Source organism: Monodelphis domestica, chromosome 5 (assembly GCF_027887165.1).
Source record: "Monodelphis domestica isolate mMonDom1 chromosome 5, mMonDom1.pri, whole genome shotgun sequence".
NCBI classification, from domain to species: domain Eukaryota; kingdom Metazoa; phylum Chordata; class Mammalia; order Didelphimorphia; family Didelphidae; genus Monodelphis; species Monodelphis domestica.
In genome coordinates, this window is record NC_077231.1 from 222975 (window position 1) to 245980 (window position 23006).

At 40.7% G+C, this 23006-nt stretch overlaps 1 long non-coding RNA gene across 1 annotated transcript; it reads right to left on the reverse strand.

Annotated features, from left to right (window-relative positions):
- Positions 1 to 6712: 6712 nt before the first annotated feature.
- Positions 6713 to 14491, reverse strand: LOC130454282 (uncharacterized). The gene is made up of 2 exons (XR_008911931.1): positions 12461 to 14491; positions 6713 to 10025 (listed from the first exon to the last, which is right to left on the reverse strand). It is a non-coding gene; the product is annotated as an uncharacterized LOC130454282 (long non-coding RNA).
- Positions 14492 to 23006: the final 8515 nt, after the last annotated feature.

The window sequence follows — 23006 nt, forward strand, 5'->3', positions numbered from 1 at the left end:
AGAAGGGAAGCAACAAATTGGGAAACAATCTTCATTAACAAAAACCTCTGACAAAGGACTAATTACTCAAATTTCTAAAGAGCTAAATCAATTGTACAAAAAAATCAAGCCGTTCTCCAATTGATAAATGGGAAAGGGACATGAACAGGTAGTTTTCAGCCAAAGATATCAAAAATCTTAAAAAGCAAATGAAAAAAGTGTTCTAAATCTCTGATAATCAGAGAGATGCAAATCAAAACAACTCTGTGGTATCACCTCACACCTAGCAGCTTGGATAACATGACAGCAAAGGAAAGTAATGAATGTTGGAGGGGATGTGGCAAAGTTGGGACATTAATTCATTGCTGGTGGAGTTGTGACTTGATCCATCCATTCTGGAGGGCAATTTGGAACTATGCCCAAAGCATGCTAAACGACTGTCTGCCCTTTGATCCAGCCATAGCATTGCTGGGTTTGTAACCCCAAAGAGATCAAAAGGAAAAAGACATGTACAAGGATATTCATAGCTGCACTATTTGTGGTGGCAAAAAAATTGAAAATAAGGGGATGGCCCTTATTTGGGGAATGGCTTAACAAATTGTGGTATATGTTGGTGATGAAATACTATTGTGCTCAAAAGGAATAATAAATTGGAGGATTTCCATGTGATCTGGTATTACCTCTAGGAATTGATGCAGAGTGAAAGGAGCAGAACCAGGAGAACATTGTTACTAACATTACTAACTAAAAAAAATTTTTAATTTAAATTCTTTTATTCTTTAGTCAATTTAGAACATTATTCCTTGGTTACAAAAATCATATTCTTTCCCTCCCTCCCCTCCCCCACCCCTCCTGTGGCCATTCACAATTTCACTGTGTATCACATCTGTCCTTGATCAGAACCCATTTGCTGATGTTTGCACTAGGATGTTCACCCAGAGTCTATATCTCCAATCAAATCCCCCTTGACCTATGTAATCAAGCAGTTATTTTGCCTCGGTTTTTCAACTCCCCCACTTTTCCTCCTGAATGTGGATAGCATTCCCTCTTGTAGATCCCTCTGGGTTTTTCAGGATCACTGCATCGCCTCTAATGGAGAAGTCCATTACATTCAATTGTACCACAGTGTATCGGTCTCTGTGTACAATGTTCTCCTGGTTCTGCTCTTAAAGAACTGATTTTATCTACACCACCCCTTGGAATCCCAGACTATACAAAACTTTTCAACTGTTTGTAAATGAGACAAAAGCTATTGCTTCTGGTATACTGCCACAGTCTTTAGGACAAAGTTATCGTCCAATTGGATACTATAATTGTAAGCTACATCCAATTGCTGCTGGTACAGTTCCTTCTCTAAGGGGTGTAGCAGCTGCAACTGTGTTACTCCAGAAGTAATCCGATTTAGTTTTGGGATGTCCTTTGACTGTATATTGTTCACATCAAATAGAAGCACTAATGAAGAAATTTCATACTCAAGAATATTCCGACCAATGAATATCTAAGTATGAAATTATACTTCTAGGTAGTGAAAAGATTGAGTTGAGGAGGTATAGTGTATTAAATCCAGCTCCACTTCTTCCTGATTTGCCAAAGAATAGTGAACCATTACATGAATATGTAGAAGTAGTAGATCTAGTGGATATGCCTAGGATGGATTTAAAAGACACTCCAATTGAAAATCCAGACTTGGTTTTATTCACTGAGTGTTCTTCATATTTGTGTAATGGAATTATATGTATAGGTTCTGCAGTTGTCACAGAATTTGAGACACTGTGGTATGGATCATTACCTAGTAGGCTTAGAGCTCAAGGTGCAGAGTTGGTCTCGTTCAAACAAGCATGTCTTGTGGCCAATGGTAAAAGTGCAAATATATATACAGACTCTCGTTGTGAATTTGTGGTTTGTCATGCTACAGGACAGATCTGGAAACAATGAGGTTTTAATACTGCAATGAGAAAACAAAGTGCTCTTGCAGAAATAATAACTGAGTTGCTGGATGCTACCCAAAAACCAAAACAGCTAGTGGTGATACATTGTAAAAGTCATACTTATGTCTTCCCTCTCTAAGGCAGGGATAGAGTGAGGTGATGTTTGCTAAGCCAAAGGATAGACAGGAGAATGTCTTGGCCTTTCCCCCTTCAGCACTTTTTCACAACCCCCCCTCCCCACTATGGCTGCATTCAACTCTTAACTGCTGGGTTCTCTAAAGGATCTTATTGAGAGGCTTATGATGATAAGCCTCCTTTTTTCTTAGGGAGAGAAATGTCACTTCTCTTCCCCCTCAATCTCAAGTTTCCCTCTAGTAACAGTTGAGTCAGTCCCTGGGTCTTATTAACTCAGTTTATTTGAGGGAAACAGAAAGGGAACAGGGCAGATGCAGGGTAAGGATTTTGAGGTTCAAGAAGGAAGGAGGGAGAAAGGCTCCCTATCTAACTAGTATCCTTCCCCCCAATGTCAGACAGATCAGACTTGGTTCACCTGACCCTCTTGGGGTCAGAGTAAAGAGACTCTTGTTCTTGGTTGCACAGAACGTTCAAATTCAAGGAGGTTGATAGAAATCTTTCTTAGTGGACAGCTTATGTTTCAAAGTCCTGTCCAATTGGCTTGTCTTCTTGTGAGGATCTGGGGTCAAGAATCTCAGCGAAAGAGATCACTGAATCAGGGAATTAGCCAGAGCCAACGTCTCCAGATAGAAGTCAGCTTTTCCACTCCTGGTTCAACTCACTCCTCCCTCTCTCTCTCCAAAGTTCTGTGTTCTTTTTGCCCATCTCCCACTGATGTAGAATCCTGCAGCTCTTCCAAATTCATTTTCCTTCCATGATTTCTAACCTTCTCTTACAATACATACATAGGAAACTGAATGGCCTCAGTGAGGAGGCATGGAGATTTAGTGGTGATGGAGAAAGACTTCTTAGGAGAAGGTGAGACTTGTCCTGAGAATGAAAGGAAGCCAGAGAAACTAGAAAGTGTAGGTGAGGAGAAAGCACAGCCAAGGGAATATACTTCGTGTCAGGAGATAGAGCACTATGTGTGAGGAGCAGTCAGTCAGCAAAAGTTCTTTAAGTGTCTACTATGTACAGATCTTGTACTCAGAGCAAAGGAAAAGAAAAGACAATCCCCAATCTCATGATACTCACCTTCTAAAGGGGCAGATGACATGAAAACAGCTAAATACAAACAAGATCCTACACACCAGTTCAACTGGAGAGCATCAACAGAGGAAAGGCCAAATGAATGGGGATTGAGGAAGGCTTCTTGTAGAAGATAGGATTTTAAGTGGGACTTGAGTAATCTAGATGGGACAAGAGATGGGGATGAGGGAGGAGAGAATTTCATGCATGGGGATCATCTGGAGAAAATACTTGGAGCTGGGAGATGGGAATTCTTGTGCTGGTAAGAGCAAGGAGCCAATATCTACTCTGTGCTGTAAAAATTAAGTTTATATATCAAATAATAAAAATATTATATTTTATGAGGTTTATTACATGATCATTAGAAATCAAGGAATAAAGAGGATACACAATAAAAACCACATGCCCATGGCTGGTTAGCCATTTTAAAAATCTCCACTCACTATCACTGCTGATTGCTGTATCATGCCCAAAAAGAGGACGTGGGAGGAGTTGCTGCCAATTAAATACCAATAACATGATCCCACCAATGTGGAGACTCGGGTGAGATTATAGGGGATTTTGAGAAATACTAAGGACTTCTGGGGAGTGAAGTCAAAGGTTCAAAATCTCTATGGATACATCCCTCCCTAAGAGCCAAGGAAGACTAGTCTCTCTGAATGGGTCTTGTAAACATACCAACTTTGAAATTACAATAATTTGAGGATAAGAGGAAAAGAGAACAAAACCAATAATTTCTAGGCTCATTGACTCAAAGCCAATTAGGGGGCAGTCCCCTTTGGCATAAGAGTATACATAGGAGCTTGTATAATATAGACTGAGACTGCCCCGCCTCTCTGCTCAAGTCCCTTTCCATCCCACTTCTGACTGCCTCTCATTTCCAGATAATAGAAAAAAACGTTAGACTGAGCCCAGGCTTATCCCAAGAAAATACCCCAGAACCAAATGTTCTGTTCCATATTGGTTCCCTGAACTTCTCCCTCCTCCTCTCCCCAACCTAATTGATTTGGAGACTCAGACAGGTGTCAGGGAGCAGGGAGCAGACAGGGCAGTGGGACAAAAGCTGATCCCTCAAGGTCCCTGTGTCTGGAGCTTCAGATTGACCCAGAACAAGGACGCTGAGACCCACTTTGGGAGTTTCTGCCACAATGGACCAGAACAGGATGGGTGGGGGGAGGAGGGGACTGTTGCTCATTCCAGGTCCATCAGAAGGCTAACAGGTGCATGTTACCCTGGGTTCCTGCATTACAGACACTGAGCAATGAGAGCAGACTCCTGGGGGAACCCCATGGACGGAGTATCTAAGTGGAGTTACTGGACTGCCCTGCCTTTCCCTAAAGAGAACTCAATGACAATCCATCATCTTCCCTGACTGATTCCCCATTTCCAGGGCTGTCAGCTCCCCCAAAAGATGTGCTCTCCTCTTTGGAGCAGATGGAAGCCCCTTGGATGCTGGAGCAAGAAAGCCTGAGGAGCTGTTGCCCAGGTGAGGGAGGGGGAAAAGAGGTGTAGGAGAGCCGGGGTGACCAGAGGCTTCTGGGTGCTCTGGCGAAGCCAGAGCTAGCTTTGGGAGGAGGAGCACTTGGCTTGGAATTCTTTTTCACAGGTTTTATCAGGGGCTTCCTGGGAAAGTCATTGAACCCAACCTCAGTTTCCTCACCTGTAAAATGAAGCTATTGGACTCCATTTCCTATCTGCTCTCTTCAGGGGATCAGTCTGGGACTCTCTAGGTAGACAGTGTTTGGTACTGAAGGGCCTAGAAGTCTCCTGCTAGTCCAAGAAGGGCTCAGCTTATTCACTCTGAGCTCTTTATTATCCAGAAATATGTATGAGGACTTGTTCTGTGCTGGGTCCTGTGTGGGGTTTTCCTTAATGGACTTCCCTGACCAGCAGGGTCCCACAAGGGAAGGGGCTCACCTTTGTGATGGGACCCGAGGAGAGGTAGGAACCGAGAACCAGGGTGGAGAATGAAAGACAAGGACAAGTCAGTGATTGGATAGGGCAGGCAACCCCTATGATTTTCCTTAAGGCGGAAAATGAGGATAATGGAATACAAGGTGGTTGAGGAGATTAAGATAGAGAATGCAGGCCTAGATGGTTACAGCCTCGGGGAAGGAGAAGGTCAAGAAGAGAGAGACATAGTCATTGAGGAGCCCAGTGGAGCTCCATGGAAGGGAGAAAGGCCAAGAGGAAGTTCATGGGATTGCCTCTGAATTTATTCATGTCCTGCTTGGGCGGTACTCCCAAGGACGTAGTAACCACATCACAAAGTATAGACAATTAAGATTGGGTGGCAAGGTAGAGGAAACACCTTTGGGCGTGTACATTGCAAACAGCACTTTCCCGGGGAATTGACTCCGAGCATGCTAATGAGTTTGTCTTAGCCAAGGGCCACATGGCCAGTTCAAGGTTACATTCACAAGCCTCATTGGTATAACCTTATGCTTGGAGACACAGTAATCATACAGTCATCTATATTTCATAGATGTGAATATGCTTGGGATGCTACAGTCCTGGGCTAAGTGACAGGGGACATGAAGGGCTGCAGTGGACATCCCCTGCCTCGTGGAGCACATAGCAGCATGCTGACATTTCTGTAGAAGCCCTCTAGATCCCAGCTTCAGGGCAACCAGTCACAAGAGGGAAGGCTCTGAAGAGGAGCACTAGAGAGGTCTAATGGAGAGAGATGGCCTGGGGCTTCAGCAGAGCCACACTGAGAAAACAAGGGAAAGGCACCGCACAACTCACTGTAAATGGCCATCTCTAGCCGTTTAGCCCTGACCCGAGGACAGATGTTGGACAGTAGCTCATGGGGACCAAGAGATCAAGTGAGAGTGTTTGGAGGATTCCAGGGGAATGGTTTATTGGTTCCCAGAGCAAGAGAGTCCCGAGTTCCTTAGTGTAGCAAAGGCTGAAAAGGAAAGAACCATGGGGGCCCTGCAGGGAGAAGTAGACTAGGCTTAGATGAGCAGTGGGATGGGTTTCTTTGCACATGGAAAGAAATGTTCTTTAACTAGGGCAAGAATGGCCTTTTCCTCTGATCCTGAGGCCAAAAAGGAAAAGGAGGCTGTAACCTCCTGTAGTGACATCTGAAAATTCTCCTGGGTGGACACCTGAAAGGAGATCGGAAACTGAGGGAAAACGGATAGAGAAGAGAAAGAGAGAGACAAAGGAATAAAGACTCAGAGACAAGGAGTTCAAAAATGTGGGCTACACCTTGCCATGCCCCTCAGATGGTGTTGTGCCCTCCAACTTTTATTGGAGACTTTAGGAATGTCAAGTGGGAGGTAGCTAATGAACATTCGACGTGGCATAGGTTTGAACCTAGTTTGAATTGACAATCACGTAATCAAAGAGGAGGAGGCTAATCAAGTTTGTGCCTTGCCAAGGAATGTGGTCTAACAATGTCCCGCTCAGGAACTCTTTTGACCTTTGGACTGAAGATTAGGAAATACAATAATCAATAAGTAACCTGATCATGAGTGTGGCATATGAACACATAAGATACAATATCAATACATCAATAATACTTCCACAATGCTAACATACCTGGTATGCCACATATCCCCCCCCCTTTTTGTTTAAGAATGAAGAGAAGAGTGTATGATGGTAAAAAGAAATGATAAACTAAACCCAAACGACAACAAAATAATGAGTATAGCAAAAATAACAAAAAAAAAAGAATTCTAAATCAAATCGCAAAATTAAATTTTAAAAAATTATGTAAGACCAATAATAAAAATAAGAATGACCACAACTCACTAGGCATCCTGAATAAATGTGATCAGTGCCATAGTCCTGTAGGACGGGTGCATGAGTATAACATTTTACCCATGTTCAGCCAGGACTGTAAGAAGTTGCCAGACCTTTAAATCTAAAGAGAGGGACTCTAGTTTGAGATGAGAGGGTAGTCCCTCCTTTCCCTTGGTCGGATCATGCATCCTCTTTGGGATATTGAAGCCCAGCCACATAGATATTTGATTGGAACTTTGGTACCAGGCCGACCTGTGTTTGAGGGTGTCAAAACACCGCGTCCTTTTACCTCCAACCTTAGCAACCAATATTTATCCGTCTCATATGGATTATAGGACTCTCTATGTCTTGGGCTTCCTGGCAAAGTGTAATGTATCCACTGCAATCCCTTCTTCTGCAATCAGACACAATAACTCACATCAGTCCCATGAGGTTTCACACATTCTTGCAGGTTCCTACAGTCTCAAGCTATTGGGTAAGCATCTATAAGAAAGCTTAAAGATATTGTTAACTCACATTTCAGGATCAAACTATTCATACTGCTTTCAATGGACTTCTAGTACTAAAAAGAAAATATATGGGGGAAATGATCTGAAAATAGAATCAGGGAAAACAAAAATAAAATTAATACAAAATTTTCTACTCATGGCTCACATTTCATGTGGCAACGTTTTAGCTAAGCCAATGTGGAATACAAGAATTTTCATTCAAAAATGATTTCTATTTCCCTAATTTAAGTTGACCAAGATTCACATGGTGAGCATACAAAAGTTTTCATCGTGAAAAGCTTTACAAAAACATTAATGCAACAATTCATGTGAATTTTTAAAAGTACCAATATTCCCATAAACATTACATTCTGTGTTTGTTGCTCTATATCATTTTTAAACAACAAGAATGATGAGGATGAAGTGACATGGCAACTTCTGGCTGCATATTTCTGATATAGGCCTTATTTAAACCTCTTCTTCTGTATGAGGAAACCAGGCAATATAACCACCAAGAATGTGGCATTGCCAATGTTTGCAAAATTAATTCTCCCAAACCAATTTTAGGGTTAATAGAAGCTTAAGTTTCTTTCCATTTAGAAGCAATTTCTACAGCTTCCTGCTCATATACAATTTGGTCTCGCTTATTAATTTTTTGTTGTAAATGTGTAATATGCAACGTGCTTTGGGGATGGCCCCAAGCTCCTTTAATGTGCTGTACTAGAGATTGCCATTCATATGAACCATGACCATATTTGAAAGGTGTAACACAATATCCTGTTTGGTTGAAATGACATGGAGAAGTAATTCTAGCGTGCAAAGCTCCACCCTCTTTTCTTAGCCAAAATACAGCATCTTTCAAAGTTTCTGATTCATCCTTAAAAGCCAGGTCAAGACTGTTGTGTGTGTCAACGTTCAGATGAATTAGACACAACCTCTCGTATAAAACCTTGGTTTTGTAGTCAGTGAACACAATTGTAGCAATAATTGAATCAATATAAAGCATCTGGAGTGATGCACGATGATGGGAAATGCTCTGTGGACCAAATGGACAGTTGGAGTAGATGCCCGTGTCGGTAAGATTCACAGGTAACCACACCAATGGTGGTTGGTACTTAACAGCAATCTAGGTTTTGTCATGAACAGAATCTATACATGGATGTAGATGACAGTTTAAGTGATTGAGGTCCCCATGTAAGGATCTCCAAGTCTATTCTACCTGACATCTCCACCTCTCTAGGAGTTTGACCAGGACCATCTGTCTGCTCATGATAAATCCCTGTGCAGTGACTCTACCCAATTCAAATACAATTTTCTGTTGTCAGGGCTACTCCGTCTCTGTTGTGGTGGATCAATTCTAGCCCCTGTTCCCAGGAGAGCCATACTGATGCCCATATACTTGTTATCAGTAGCACTTCTTACAACCCAAGTTTGAATTTTACAAGGTCTACAAAATGAATTCTTTCTGTCAGTACATGGCGTAGACATACAAAATGAAGGGTATACAGTAGGGTCTGAATAATTGTAGCCAGTCCCTTCTGAGTGCATGGCAATGCCTCTGGCTAACATTGAGTATGGCAGCCATTTGGTGTCAGGAACATACACAAGTGGGGGCTTGTCCATCCAAGTTAACATTCTTAATATTGGGGTTTAGGTGTAATAGACCAATAGATTTCAGCATGACAAGTGTCCATCAGGGCAATGATGGTGAATATAATCAAGAGAGGTGTAATGACAGTCTTTGACATGTGTGTAGTCCCCAGGGAGCATGTCTGCTGGTGATCGGTGTCATCTGCATTGTTCGTCTGCTTCTCTTCCTGGTCCTGAGCTGCATGGCGTGATGTGCTTGGTGGGTGTCCAGATGTTTCCGTTATTTGTAGAAATACAAGCAAACCCTCGACCCGATGTTATCATCCTGTTGGGTCCCCTATAGTCTGTATCTCCTGGTAATATTCAACCAAATCCAGGGCTACTCTACAGTGTAATCTTTATCATTACACTTGAAATGTTATTGCATAGGAGTAGCCTATAGCCCTTCTGGGATGGAGAAGTGACTGATGGTTAGGAGTACCATTACATCCCCTTTACATTTAAAAGCTTGAATGCAAATTGGTTTTTAAGTAAGTGTGATTCTAATGAAGACCTATCCTTTTTTTTTTTTTGCAAATAGAAAAATGAACTGATTAAGACAATTATCATACATACATTTTGGATAATATGAACAATTTCTGTTGCAATTGAACAGTATCCAATGAACTGTTATAACATTCCCAATTCTACAATTTGTTTTTGATCAAATTTGGGTAACATGGAACAATTCCAATAAAATAATTGCAAGTTACATTTTGTACAAATACCATTTGAAGTATTCAGGTACATGATAAGAATTGATCTTACAATAAATACCCATATACATTTAGAAAAGAATGTCACAAATTAATGCTATTCTTCTGTAGATAAACTGCCTCTCAGTAAAAGTTCATCTGTGTGGCCAGTTCACTGTCCCTAAGTCAGTGGTTTCACCTTGTTTGTTCATCTGCTGTTTTTTCTGGTGTCTGGCCTCTGTGTTGTGCTGTGGTTGGTGCTGTACAGACATCTGCTTTCTCTTTTCTCTGGGATGGCTTTCTTTGGAAATGCTTGGGGACTTTGGTTTTCTTCCATGGACTTCTGGTATCTGCGAAAATAGAAGCAAAATCTCGACCCCAAATGAAAGACTTATTGGGTCTCATTCAGTTAGAAAGTGACTGAAAATATCCTTTCTTTTTTACTTTGGGCTTTTAAATTACTTTGAGCCCTTTCTCCAATTGCTTGTTTTTAAGAATTTTCTGGAATACCAATCTTATGAGAGATGTTCCATGATTTGTTCAACTTAGCCCATCTAAATTTTTTAGCTGTTTTGGAATGGCCAAATATGCAAGATTATTTAAAAGATGTCCAATAACTTTGCATACTTCTTCATTTTGAGCTTGAGCTCATACATCACGAGAGTAATCATCTCCAATCACATATTCTTTTTCCATTTTTACAACAGGAGCATATTGTAATGCATCCCTTTGCCCAAATTGTGCAGTTCTTAAAATTCTGCAGTCACCTCCTTGAAGTGAAGGAGTGGCATTATATAGTCCACAGAACTTGCACTGCCAAGTAATTTCACCTGTTTGTATACAATATTGAGGTTCATAGACCTGCCCCTCTGATGTAGGAGTGAGTGTGAATGATCTGCTTGCTAAAAAGCAGTGGCTGCTAGTCCATTCACTCTTGAAATTCCCTCATAGATAGGTCAAGGGAGGTTCATGTCAGAGTAAATGTGTGTTATAAAATTTTCACTCCGACTTTGCAAGATAGTATTCATTGTGATGTGAAATAACAGAAGACGTTCTCTAAAATCTTGCATTAATTTAATATTCATATCTTTTAAACAAATAGCCAGATAAACAACATACAATGACTCACATATGATTTCCCAAGTCTGTGCTATGATCTTAAGCACGTGTCTAACTGCAGTCAACTCTGCTTTCTGCAAAAAGCTATACTGTGCCTGCATCAACATTACAGGACTCTCTGATATAGAGCTGCTGCTTTTTCCTGATTTGATGCAGTGAAAGTGTTCACAGCATTAGCAACAAGGTGCAGTGATGTTATTATTTTTAAACAATTATATATAAATTCTTAATTTTCAAGATTTGAGCACTAGGAATGTGATCATCAATTTTACCTATTAACTTTGCAAACCCAATTGCCAAAATAGATATGGTACAAGTAACATTTGAGCTTGTATTCTTCTCATTGGGTTTAGACTAACATCAGTATCAGGACCAATGTTTGTAATTTGAGTAAGCAGTAATTCTGCCAATTTCTGTAGCACGACATAACTCGTTATCTAAATATATACTTATCTCCTTCTTTAGAGAGATCATTTCCCCTGTGGCCAGGGTGCTTCTTGGTGGCACCTGGATAGACTTCATTGATAGGAAGTGTGTTAAGTCTGACAAGATTGACCTCAATTCCGCTGAGACCCTACTAAAAAAGGCAGGCATTTCCCCAAAGATTTGCTCTCTAGGGATGTCCGCTGCTATTTTGTACTTGTGGGATGGCTGAGAGGCAGGAGGAAGCAGCACTTGCTGGCTGAGAGGCCGGCTCTCTTTCCCTGGGACTGACTCGGTCTCCCAGAGCCCCTGAAGAGGCAATAAAGGGGAGGAGAGACTCCCAAGGGAGCCTTGGATAGCTTTTGTCCCAGGGCTCCCTGAGGGCCCCGGGGTGGGTGGCTGGGTGGAGGCTAGTTTTCAGTGGGGCTGCCTTTGCCCTCTCAGGGTTATGAATGGCGGGAAGAGGTTTATGATCTAGTCCAACGTGCTCATTGCACAGGAGGAAAAACTGAGGCTGGAAGAGGAAGTTCTGTGCCCGCGTTCACAAAAGTAAATGCCTGAGCCGGTCATCCCCTTTCCTCCAGGCGAGGTCCCATCTCTGGCCAGCCCCGGGCCTCCTCTCTGTGCCCCATTTCAGGGAGAGGCTCTAAAGAACCAACAACAAGGGAAACAGCCCCTCTGGTTAGGAACCCATCCAGCACTTGTGCTCGACCTCTTCACTGGCCCCAGGAGCCCTGATCCGGGTCTGACACACTCATGCCTATTCCCATTCCCTGGACCATCGCCAGGGTAGCAACTGCCTCCCGCCTTTAAAAGGTTTGCACTGCTGGGTCATCACTGCTGAAGTGTTTGGCGACCAGAGCGATGCGTCTATTCGGGACGAAAACACAGCCTGAGCCCTGGGCCCGACTCCCCCACGGAGGGACAACATGGGGATTAATTGCGCAACAGCCCAAGAAGGCTATAGGATCCTCAGAAAGTTCCTGGGGAAACTCCATAGAGCTACCTCATCCGGAGACTGTCGCAAACTGCAGTCGCTTTTGTTGGCCAAAGGGAAAGATATAAATGAGGTAGACGATCCCAACAGGTAAGAGGAGGCCCCCTGGAGGACCCTCCCCTGTGGATCCCCTAATCCTGGGAAAGAGCTTCTCTGAGCACCTGGGACAGCGCCAAGCCTCAGGCTCTCCCCCTTTGTCTCCTGCAGAATGGATTGGGCCTTCCTTTAAGCCAGAGGCCAACTTACCCTTTCTCCACAGCAACATGGAAGCAAACACCACTCCATACTGCCTCTATACCGAAGTGTCACACTGTCAAGAGAGGAAATGATTGACTGTCTTTGTTAAGCACTTACTGCCTGTGCCAGGCACCTCAATCCCCGCCACAGAGAAAAGAAATGGGGAAGAGCAGAGGGAATGAGGGGGGTGGGGATATGGCCCTTTCACGCTGAGGAATTCGGGAGTGCGTGCGGGGCTGCGCTGCTCACTCTTCAAGGGATCAGGAAGCCACCGACCACAGGACAGAGGTTTCGTGAGAGAGAAAGAGCGAAAACCTGGGGAAAAGCTCCTCTCCCACCCCTGAGCTGCTCCATCCTTCCTCCGAAGCCTCCTCCGTCAGTTGGTCCCTCTTGTCAGTTAGAGGCTCTCGCTTGCACCACCGCACAGATTCTACTGGAACACTTGGGTCAAGCTTTGGTACCAGGTTCCAATCTGCAGTCACTCAGAAGGCAGATAGCTAGGTGGTCCATGGGCTAAGGTTTACAGACACTGGGGGAAGGCACAAGCTTATTCAGAGCTTAAAATACCAACTGGAAGAACCATCCCACAATCCCCAAATGCTTTGTGTAGTAAAGTAAAGGCGTCCTTCCTTTCCCTCTCACTTGGACATTTGAGAGCCCTTTGTACTGTGGAGGGGCTGAGGCAATCCCAGGAGAGACTACATTTCCTGGGCTCCTCCGCCTATTCATTTGGGATGTATTCATAATGATTACCTTGAGAACAACACTCTGATTTGACTGAACACAAGGAGGATCATCTCCTGGAACATTTGATTTGTGCTGGACAGAAGAGCTGTCATTTCAGTGAGGATGGGGACCCCAGGGGCTTGGCGATCTCCTCGTAGAGCAGACTCATCACCTGGGTCCCTTCCCTTTTGAACCCTGATCGTCTCTCTCAGAACTCATATTACCTATTGGTGGTTGGTCCTAAGGCAGAAGAACAGACGGGCTAGGCAATGAGGGCTAAGTGACTTGCTCAGGGTCATGAGGCTATGAAGTCTCTGAGACCAGATTGGAACCCACAATCTCCTTTCTCCAGGTCTGGCTCCCTATCTACTCAGCCACCTGGCTACCCCGATCATGAACTTTAAAAAAACACCCCTTACTTTATATCTTTTTCCAAAGCAATGACGGCTTGGAAAACCTTTCTCTGAAAAGGGGTCCATGACACCCAAAAAGTTAAGAAACTCTGCCTTAGGGAGTATCCTGGAGCCCTGAAAAGTTTAGGTATTTCCTTGCTTTGTACTATATATGAGGTCGGCTCCTCAGAATTCCATAGTTCCATTGGATATTTTCCTACAGTGCTTTACTCCATGCAGCTCTCCACTTGGGATATTAATTGGTCCTTTACATATTCCATGATTTTTTGCAAAATCTCTTAAAAATTTGTTCCTACCATGGAAAAATCTACGCAGACAGAAATTTCTCAAGAGCCAATCCTGAAGCGTAGGGGGCTTTCCCCCACCCTTTGTCTTCAAGACTGCATCATTTCCTTTCCTAGAATTGCTGAACAATTCCTGGGTTTTAGGAAGAGGCTTCACTCTTGGTCACTGACAATTGAGAGAGAAAAAAGCTAAAGTAGCACAACTTGGGAGACTTGTGGGAGATGAAAAATGCCAGGAGAAGACCTTTCTTCCAGGTTTAACCCCCTCGAGACAAGGCTTTCCTTTTATTTCAGGCTGACCCCACTTAAGGGGAAAGGGTGAAGAGAACAGGTCACCTTCAAAGTCAATCAGCAGGGTTCTGAGGGAACAGGATTGGTTGACTGATCATGAAACAAAGATAGCAATGGAGGAAGCCAGCCATGAAATGGGATGGAAGCAGCTCTTCCCTATTCTGGACTGCTGTCTCCTGACAACAGGTTATTAGCTGGATGGAATCCCAGAGCCTATCTAATCTCCTTCCCTCCTGTAACCTCAGAGGAAACTAAGGCTCAGAGAAGCAAAGGGATTGGCTTACAATCATCCAGAAAGTGCCTGAGAGGCGGTATTGACGCCCAGGTCGCTCCCTCCATATTTCCATGTGTAGCCTATGTCTTTGACATGACCTTAGTGAGTTCACTACATAGTCACCCAATGTCTTAAGCTGAATCCAAGTGCACAGACAATCCTTGCATCCTCTAACAGTATCTTTAATATGATTTTGCAGCTTGGCATCACACCACTTCTGATGGCGGTGAAAATGCATTAAGAAGAAATGGTCAATTTTTTATTTATTTATTATAGTTATTTTTTTAAACACTTACTTCCCATATTACAATCAATACTATGGAGGGGTTCTAAAGAGGAAGAGTGACAATGGCAAGACAATGGGGGTTAAGTGACTTGCTCTGGGTCACACTGCTGGGAAGTGTCAGAGGCCAGATTTAAAACTAGGATATCCCATCTCAAGGCCTGGCTCTCAATCCACTGAGCCACCCAGCTGCCCCCTGGTTCATTCATTCTTACAGAATGGAGCAAATTTCAATGCCTGTAGCAATTTGAAAAGGTAAGATAATCACTACAGTAATCAAAGATTGAGATAAAAATGAAAATGTCTAGAAAAAAATAGGAAGAACTTATATAATGAAACACTTCAGAAACAATAATTTAAATTATTTTGAAAAGGTAAAAATTGTCAAGAAATATCATCAGCTATAAAAAGAAAAACTATTTTCTTTGACTGCAATGTAGAGCATCAGTTCACATGACTATGCTAGTCACTATTTCTTGATGATTACTATTTTCAATCAACTTCATTTGACCCCGATGCCTTTTAAGGTGCTTAAGATTACACCACTAATGTTTGTTATTCAACTGACTATGGATTCTCTTTGTAAATAATCTTAATATCAACCGTGAGAATTGTAGGATGTGTTTTCTGCTCATTTTTCTGTGATTTTCTATATGATTGTGCATGTTGAAAGGTATACATGAATATAAGAATAATGTGATGAATTACTTTGGTGGGATGATCTTTTCATTGTGGATATTCTAAGCACTGGGTGCAATTTTATTCCTTCAATCCCTTTTCCTCACTCTTCATGGAATTTTTGACTCTGATTTCCCACAAATCCTTCATAGTAGGCTTCTGGGTAAGCATGACAGCAGTCTAGACACTGGAAACTTCCTCTACCCAGAATACACTGACAAAGATTACCTCAAAAGATCTTTCAAATCATTTTCAGAGGAACGGAGGAACTGTACAGTAGGCGCAGCATTGAAGGTCCATGGGATTTGGGCATTTCCACACAATAAGAGGTTGAAAAAGCTTCCCCCCAAACATGAGTCAATCTACCCTCCCCCACCCCACCTACGGAGCTAGAGTCAGCACATTCCAGAACCAGTGAGGGAGGGGCACCTCTAGAGCAAGCAAAAGGCACTTCTAGGTCCTTGGGAGCTGACTAGGACTGCCTGGGACCTACTCCTGAAAGCAGATATACGGGAAAACCAGGAGGGCAGGGCAGCCACCCAGCTACCCCCATGAAACTGAAAGATTGTAAATAATAAAAAACCTTTAAAATCAGAACTTGAAAAATATAAAATTAAAAATTAAAAAATCAGAACATGAGTGCTAAGCTTAGTATTAGCCCAGTTTTTTTCTATCCTATTTTAATCAATGTATATTCTGAAATTTAATTGCTCTTACAGGGTCTATATAATCTATAATGCATTATATACCTTATATAAAAGTGGGGGGAAAGTAGCAATCTCAAATCCAAAATTCCACTTTTTCCCTTATATTTTAATAGCAGTCAGGATAATCCCAAATGTTAATCCATTAATTTGAATTTCTTGCACATTTGTAAAATATATATTATATGCAAATCACTGTCTTATTAGAAATTGAGAAACAGAAAAAATAAGGTGGTCCCCAGTCTAGTGAACTTCATAATTTAATGGATATAACACATCCACAAGCCATTTGAGTTCCTCGTAGCCTTGAAAAAAATCATTTGAAAATCTAACAATGGGATGAATAAATCTACTTGAGGGACTTAGAATATTAGTATTGTTACAAAACTAAAGTTAAGTCTATTTCCTCTTCAACTCTGCTTCCATCAAGCAGATTAACCATCATTTCCTAAATGCATCCACAGGTTAGCTGCCTCAGGACCTTTCCTTACATTGTTCTCTGTATTTAGAACATCCTCTTTGCCCTCCTTTTTGTCTCCTGAAATTCTTCCTTCTACCAATCTTTGAAGCCTCTAATCAAATATAACTACCCATCGAAAGTTTTCATTGACCCTGGTAAGTCCTCAGAGCTCATTCACTCTAAAACATTTCACACATTCTTCTTTCTCTCATATTTATTTGTTCATATGTCTTAGAAGACATGCATGAAGTACCTCCTCTGAGCCAGGTAATGTGCTAAGAGCCAGGAACATACACTTGAAAAAAGACAGTCCCTGCCACCAAGAAACTTACAATCTAGTGTAAGAAGACAACAACATACAACTCAAAAGAAAACCAAGAATTGGGGATTAGGGGAAAGATAGTATGCCCTGGAGCACAGTGGAGAAGTCAATGAGTCCCACATGGTGGAACCAAGTGAGGAAAGAGGAGTTGTCCCTGCTTAAATAGAGGTTTGAGAGTTCAGAACTCTATCCTCCAATCAGAGAGATATTTCTGACTTGATTATTAGTGAGACTAGGAACTGCTTATTTCTTCTTTCATTTCCCCCAATACCTTTTATTTGAATGTGTTGAAGAATTAAAATATTTATCAGCATATGTAATGATAAAAATTAATATTTCTCCTCATGGAGCAGAGTTTTTCAAGAAAGCACATGTCTAAAATGATTGGAAAAACTAATTCTTTGTATGATGTGCTGGTTAGAGCCATCAACATCAGGCACATATAATGTGTTACACCTGTTGGCATTATTTTTGCCAGCAAGAGATAAAAGAAAGTTTTTGAGGACATTGCACATTGCATTCTCATTAAATACAGGAAGAATTAAATACACACAGCAGAGTAACAAAAGAAAGACGGCACATTAATGATTGATAATGGAACTAGAGAAAAAAAAGGCAGGATGAAACTCCAAATTTAAAGAAAACAAGCATTTCCATATATGAAGAAAAAGAGAATAATAAGCCTAATGAAACCACAAATCTCCTCTATTTTAAGTAACTTTGCCTCATATCTACACTATAAAAAACCTCCTCCTCCCTCCCCTTATCACATCAGATTGTGTCTAGGAGGCCAATATTTTTGTATAAATTAAGTCTTTCCTGTTTTGTCTTTCTGTTCTCTTTTTGGAGATGAATTCTAATAAATTCCAGCTTTCCTTCTGCGGTTGTATATAATGTGCTGCTGGTTCTACTCATTTCACTATTCATTATCTCAAAAAGTTCTTTCTAGTTGTTTTTTAAAAGTCAGTTTAGTCATCATTTCTTATGGGGTAGTAGTATTCCATTCAAATATTCATATATAACACTTTGTTTTGCCATTCCCCAGTTTTCAATTCTTTGTCACCATAACAAGAGCTGCTATGAATGTTTTGGAACATAGGGATTCCTTTCCTCTTTCGCTAAACTTCTTGGGAAGCAGACCCAGCCATATGTGTACAGACCTTCATAAGATTTGGGTGTGTCTCCAAATGAGTCTTTAAAATGATGGCATAAGAGGCAGAGTCAAGATGGCAGGTTAGGAGCAGCAATAGTTCAGACTTCTGAAAATGCTTCCTTAATGATCACAAACTGAATGCTCCTAGGGAACTGAAAATCAAACCTAACAACAAGACAGAGCCAAAGAACCCTCCTGGTGGATTCAGTTCAAAAGGTATGCCTCCCAAAAGTCAGAATCCGAGAACACTTGGATTTAAGGGGAAGGCAAAAGGAAGGTCCCAGGACCCCTCCCCTGAACCCAGAGCACTGAGACTCCAGTGGCAGCAGGAACCTCTGGGCAGACAAAGGTGCTGGTGTAGAGGGTGTACCTTGTGAGCAAGGCTGTGCCAGGCTCAGAGTGTGGAACACAGGCAGCAGGGAAGCAGCTGGAGAGAACTGGAGAGAGCCTGGGAGTCTGAGACCTTACATTTGACTCCAGCCTTCCAGGAGGTTTTGGCCTCAAAGCACATACAGTCCAACCCATTTGAACTTAATCCCATCAAAAGCCTCCAGAGGACAGGGAAGCTCAAATTCCTCCCCAGAGACTGCACTGAGAGATCTGACAAAGCTCCAAGAGTGGAGAATGACAGAAAGCCACAAAATCGAAGGAAAAAAATGAGAGGAGCAAGACCACAGACAAATATGGGGAGCAAAGAAGGGGCAAATATGAGCAAACAACAAAAAAAGAAGAAAGAAATTACAGTAGACAGCTTCAACACAGCCAACGGAACAGAGGGGGAGGGATGAGCAAACAATAAACCAGAAAGCCCAGCGAATTGGATATAGGCTGTGGAGGAACTCAAAATGCAATTCAAATTACAATAAAGAGAGGCTGAAGACAATGGGGAAAAGAACTTAAAAACTAATCTAAGTATTTGGAAACAGAAAATAGTGTCTTGAAAGCCAAAATCAACCAGCTGGAAAAAGAGGCAAAGGAGATGAAAGATGAGGCAAAGAAGATGAAAGATGAGACAAAAGAGATGAAAGATGAGGTAAAGAGGATGAAAGATGACCTCCAAAGAAAATCAGACCAGAAGGAAAAGGACGACCAAAAAGACAGGGATGAAATCCAGTCTTTAAGAACCAGAATAAAACAATTGGAATTAAGTGACCTCACAAGGCAACAGGACACTATAAAAAAAAACCAAAAAGAATTTTAAAATTGAGGAAAATATAAAGCATCTCATTCACTAAGCAGAGGATTTAGAAAATCGTTCGAGGAGAGACGATTTAAGAATCATTGGTCTACCAGAAGACCATGACAAAAGAAAAAGCCTGGACATAATACTACAGGGGAAAAGTGGAGATTGAAAGAATCCACAGATCACCCCCAGTACATAATCCCCAACTGACAACACCCAGGAGTGTTATAGCCATATTCAAGAACTATCAGACCAAAGAAAAGATATTACAAGCTGCCAAGAAGAAGTCATTCAGATACCATGGAACCACGGTGAGGATAACACAGGATCTGGCTGTATCCACACTGAAGGACTGAAAGGCATGGAATATGATATTCCAGAAAGCAAGGGGACTAGGTCTACAACCAAGAATCAACTACCCAGCAAATCTGACTACATTCTTGCAGGGGAAAGTATGGTCATTCAACAAAATAGAAGAATTCCAAGAATTTGTAAAGAAAAGACAAGACCTAAACAGAAAATGTGATGTCCAAGCACAGAACTCAAGAGAATCATCAAAAGGTAATTTTTTTAAAAGGGGGGGGAAGAAAAACAAAACAAAACAACACAAACAAATTTTTTAAGAGACTCAGTAAGTTAAAATGATATGTATCCCTATAAGAAAAGTCATTGGTAACTAAAATACTGTTGTTATCACCTGGATAGCTAGAAGAATTACAGTTAGGGGGAACAGTGACAAACTGTATAGGATGAAATAGCAAGACACAGATACCTATATAGATATATGTGTGCACAAATACATATACATGTATGTGTGTGTATATATATATGCATATATATATACATAACTAGAGCTAAAAAAGAGAGCTTAATAGTAAAATAAATGGGAAAAGAAACTAATAGGGGTAAATTTATATGTCACAAAGAAGCTCATGGTGGGAGGGGGAAGAACATCAATACACGGGAACGGTAAAGAGGTCAGAGATGGGAAATTTTCAACTCTTACATAATTTGAAATTTACCCAAAGAGGGAAGAACAATCCAATCCATTGGGGCAGAGAATAGATTTGTACTCTATAGGAGAGTAAAAGGTAACAAATGGACTGGTGAGGAGGGAAGCAGTACAAGGGAGGGAGAGGGTGGGGGTAATTTTAGGAACCCTACAGGAAAAATACAGTGTGAATAAGAAGGGAGGGGTAGAAAGGGAAGTAAAATAAGGGTGGGAAGTAGGGGATTGATAAAAAACAAACATTGGTGTAGAAAGAAATAGTGAAAAACAAAAGACAGGGCCAGTAGTAGAAATCAAAATGCTGGGAAATACATAGCTAGAAATCATAACTCTGAATGTGAATGGAATGAACTCACCCATAAAAAGCAAGCGAATAGCAGAGTGGATTGGAATCCAAAACATTACTATATCCTGCCTGCAAGAAACACACATAACGAAGGTAGATACGCCGAAGGTGAAGGTAAGAGGATGGAGCCAAATGTATTGGGCATCAACTGATAAAAAGAAGGCAGGAGTCGCAATCATAAGATCTGACAAAGCCAAAGTAAAAATAAATCTAGTTAAAAGAGATAGGGAAGGTAATTACATTCTTATAAAAGGCAGTATAGACAATGAGGAAATATCTGTACTCAATATGTATGCAGCAATTGGCATAGCATCCAAATTTCTAAAGGAGAAACTAGTGGAGCTCAAGGATGAAATAGATAGAAAAACTATACTAGTGGGAGACCTGAACCTTCCTCTATCCAAACTAAATAAATCAAACCAAAAAATATATAACAAAGAGGTAAGAGAAGTGAATGAAATCTTAGAAAATGTATACTTAGTAGACATGTGGAGAAAAATGAATAGGGACAGAAAGGAATACAACTTCTTTTCAAGAGCACATTGCACATTCACAAAAATTGACCATGTATTAGGGCATAAAAACATTGCAAACAACTGCAAAACAGCATAAATAATAAATGCAACCTTCTCAGACCACAATGCAATGAAAATAATCATTAGTAATGGTACATGAAAAGGTAAATAAAAAATTAATTGGAAGTTAAATAATATGATTCTCTAAAACCAGTTAGTTCAAGAATAAATCATAGAAACAATTAATAACTTCATTGAAGAAAATGACAAGGGTGAGACATCCTTTCAAAACCTATGGAATGCAGCCAAAGCAGTATGCAGGGGGAAATTTATGTCCTTGAGTTCATATATTAACAGATTAAGAAGGGCAGAGGTCAATGATTTGGGAATGCAAATATAAAAAACTAGAAAACTAACAAATTAAAAATCCTAAGATGAAGACTAAAGTAGAGATCCTAAAAATCAAAGGAGAAATTAATAAAATTGAAAGTCAAAGGACTATTGATTTAATAAATAAGACTAGAAGCTGGTACTTTGAAAAAACAAATAAAATAGACAAAGTACTGGTCAGTCTAGTTAAAAAAAGGAAAGAAGAAAACCAAATAGACAGTATCCAAGATAAAAATGGAGACCTCACCTCTAATGAAGAGGAAATTAAGGCAATCATTAAAAAGTACTATGCCCAATTCTATGGCAACAACTATGGCAATTTAGGTGATATGGATGAATACTTTCAAAAGTATAAATTGCCTAGAATAAAGGAGTAAGAAATCAATGATCTAAACAAGCACATATCAGAAAAAGAATTTGAACAATCCATCAAAGAACTCCCTAAGAAAAAATCACCAGGTCCAGATGGATTCACAAATGAATTCTATCAAACATTCAAAGAACAACTAATCCCAACATTATACAAACTACTTGACAGAATAAGCCAAGAAGGAGGTCTACAAAAATTTTTATGGGACAAACATGGTATGGATCCCAAAGCCAGGCAGGTCAAAAACAGAGAAAGAAAACTATAAACCAATCTCCCTAGTGAATATAGATGCAAAAATCCTAAATAGAATACTAGCAAAAAGGCTCCAGCAAGTGATCACTAGGTTTATCCACTATGACCAGGCAGGATTCATACCAGGAATGCAAGGATAGTTCAATATTAGGAAAACCATGCACATAATTGACCACATTAACAAGCAAACCAACAAAAATCACGATTATCTGAATAGATGCAGAAAAAGACTTTGAAAAAATACAACACCCATTCCTATTGAAAACACTAAAAAGTATAGGAATAGAAGGGCCTTTTCTAAAAATAATAAACACTATATAACTAAAACGATCAGCAAACATCATCTGCAATGGGGATAAACCAGAAGCCTTCCAAATAAGATCAGTATTAAAACAAGGATGCCCATTATCACCTCTATTATTTAACATTGTACTAGAATCACTAGCAGTAACAATTAGAGAATAAAAAGAAAATGAAGGCATTAAAATTGGCAATGAGGAAACCAAGTTATCACTCTTTGCACATGACATGATGGTCTACTTAAAGACTCCTAGAGAATCAACCAAATACCTAGTCTAAATAATAATCAACAACTTTAGCAAAGTTTCAGGATACAAAATAAACCGGCATAAGTCATCAGCATTTCTATATATCTCCAACCCATTTCAGCAGCAAGAATTAGAAAGAGAAATTCCATTCAAAATCACCTGAGATAATATAAAATACTTGGGAATCTATCTGCCAAGAGAAACACAGCAACTATATGAACACAACTGCAAAACACTCTCCACACAATTAAAACTACATCTAAACAATTGGAAAAAACATTGATTGCTCATGGGTGGGACAAGCTATCATAATAAAAATGACAATCCTATGCAAATTAATTTGCTTATTTAGTG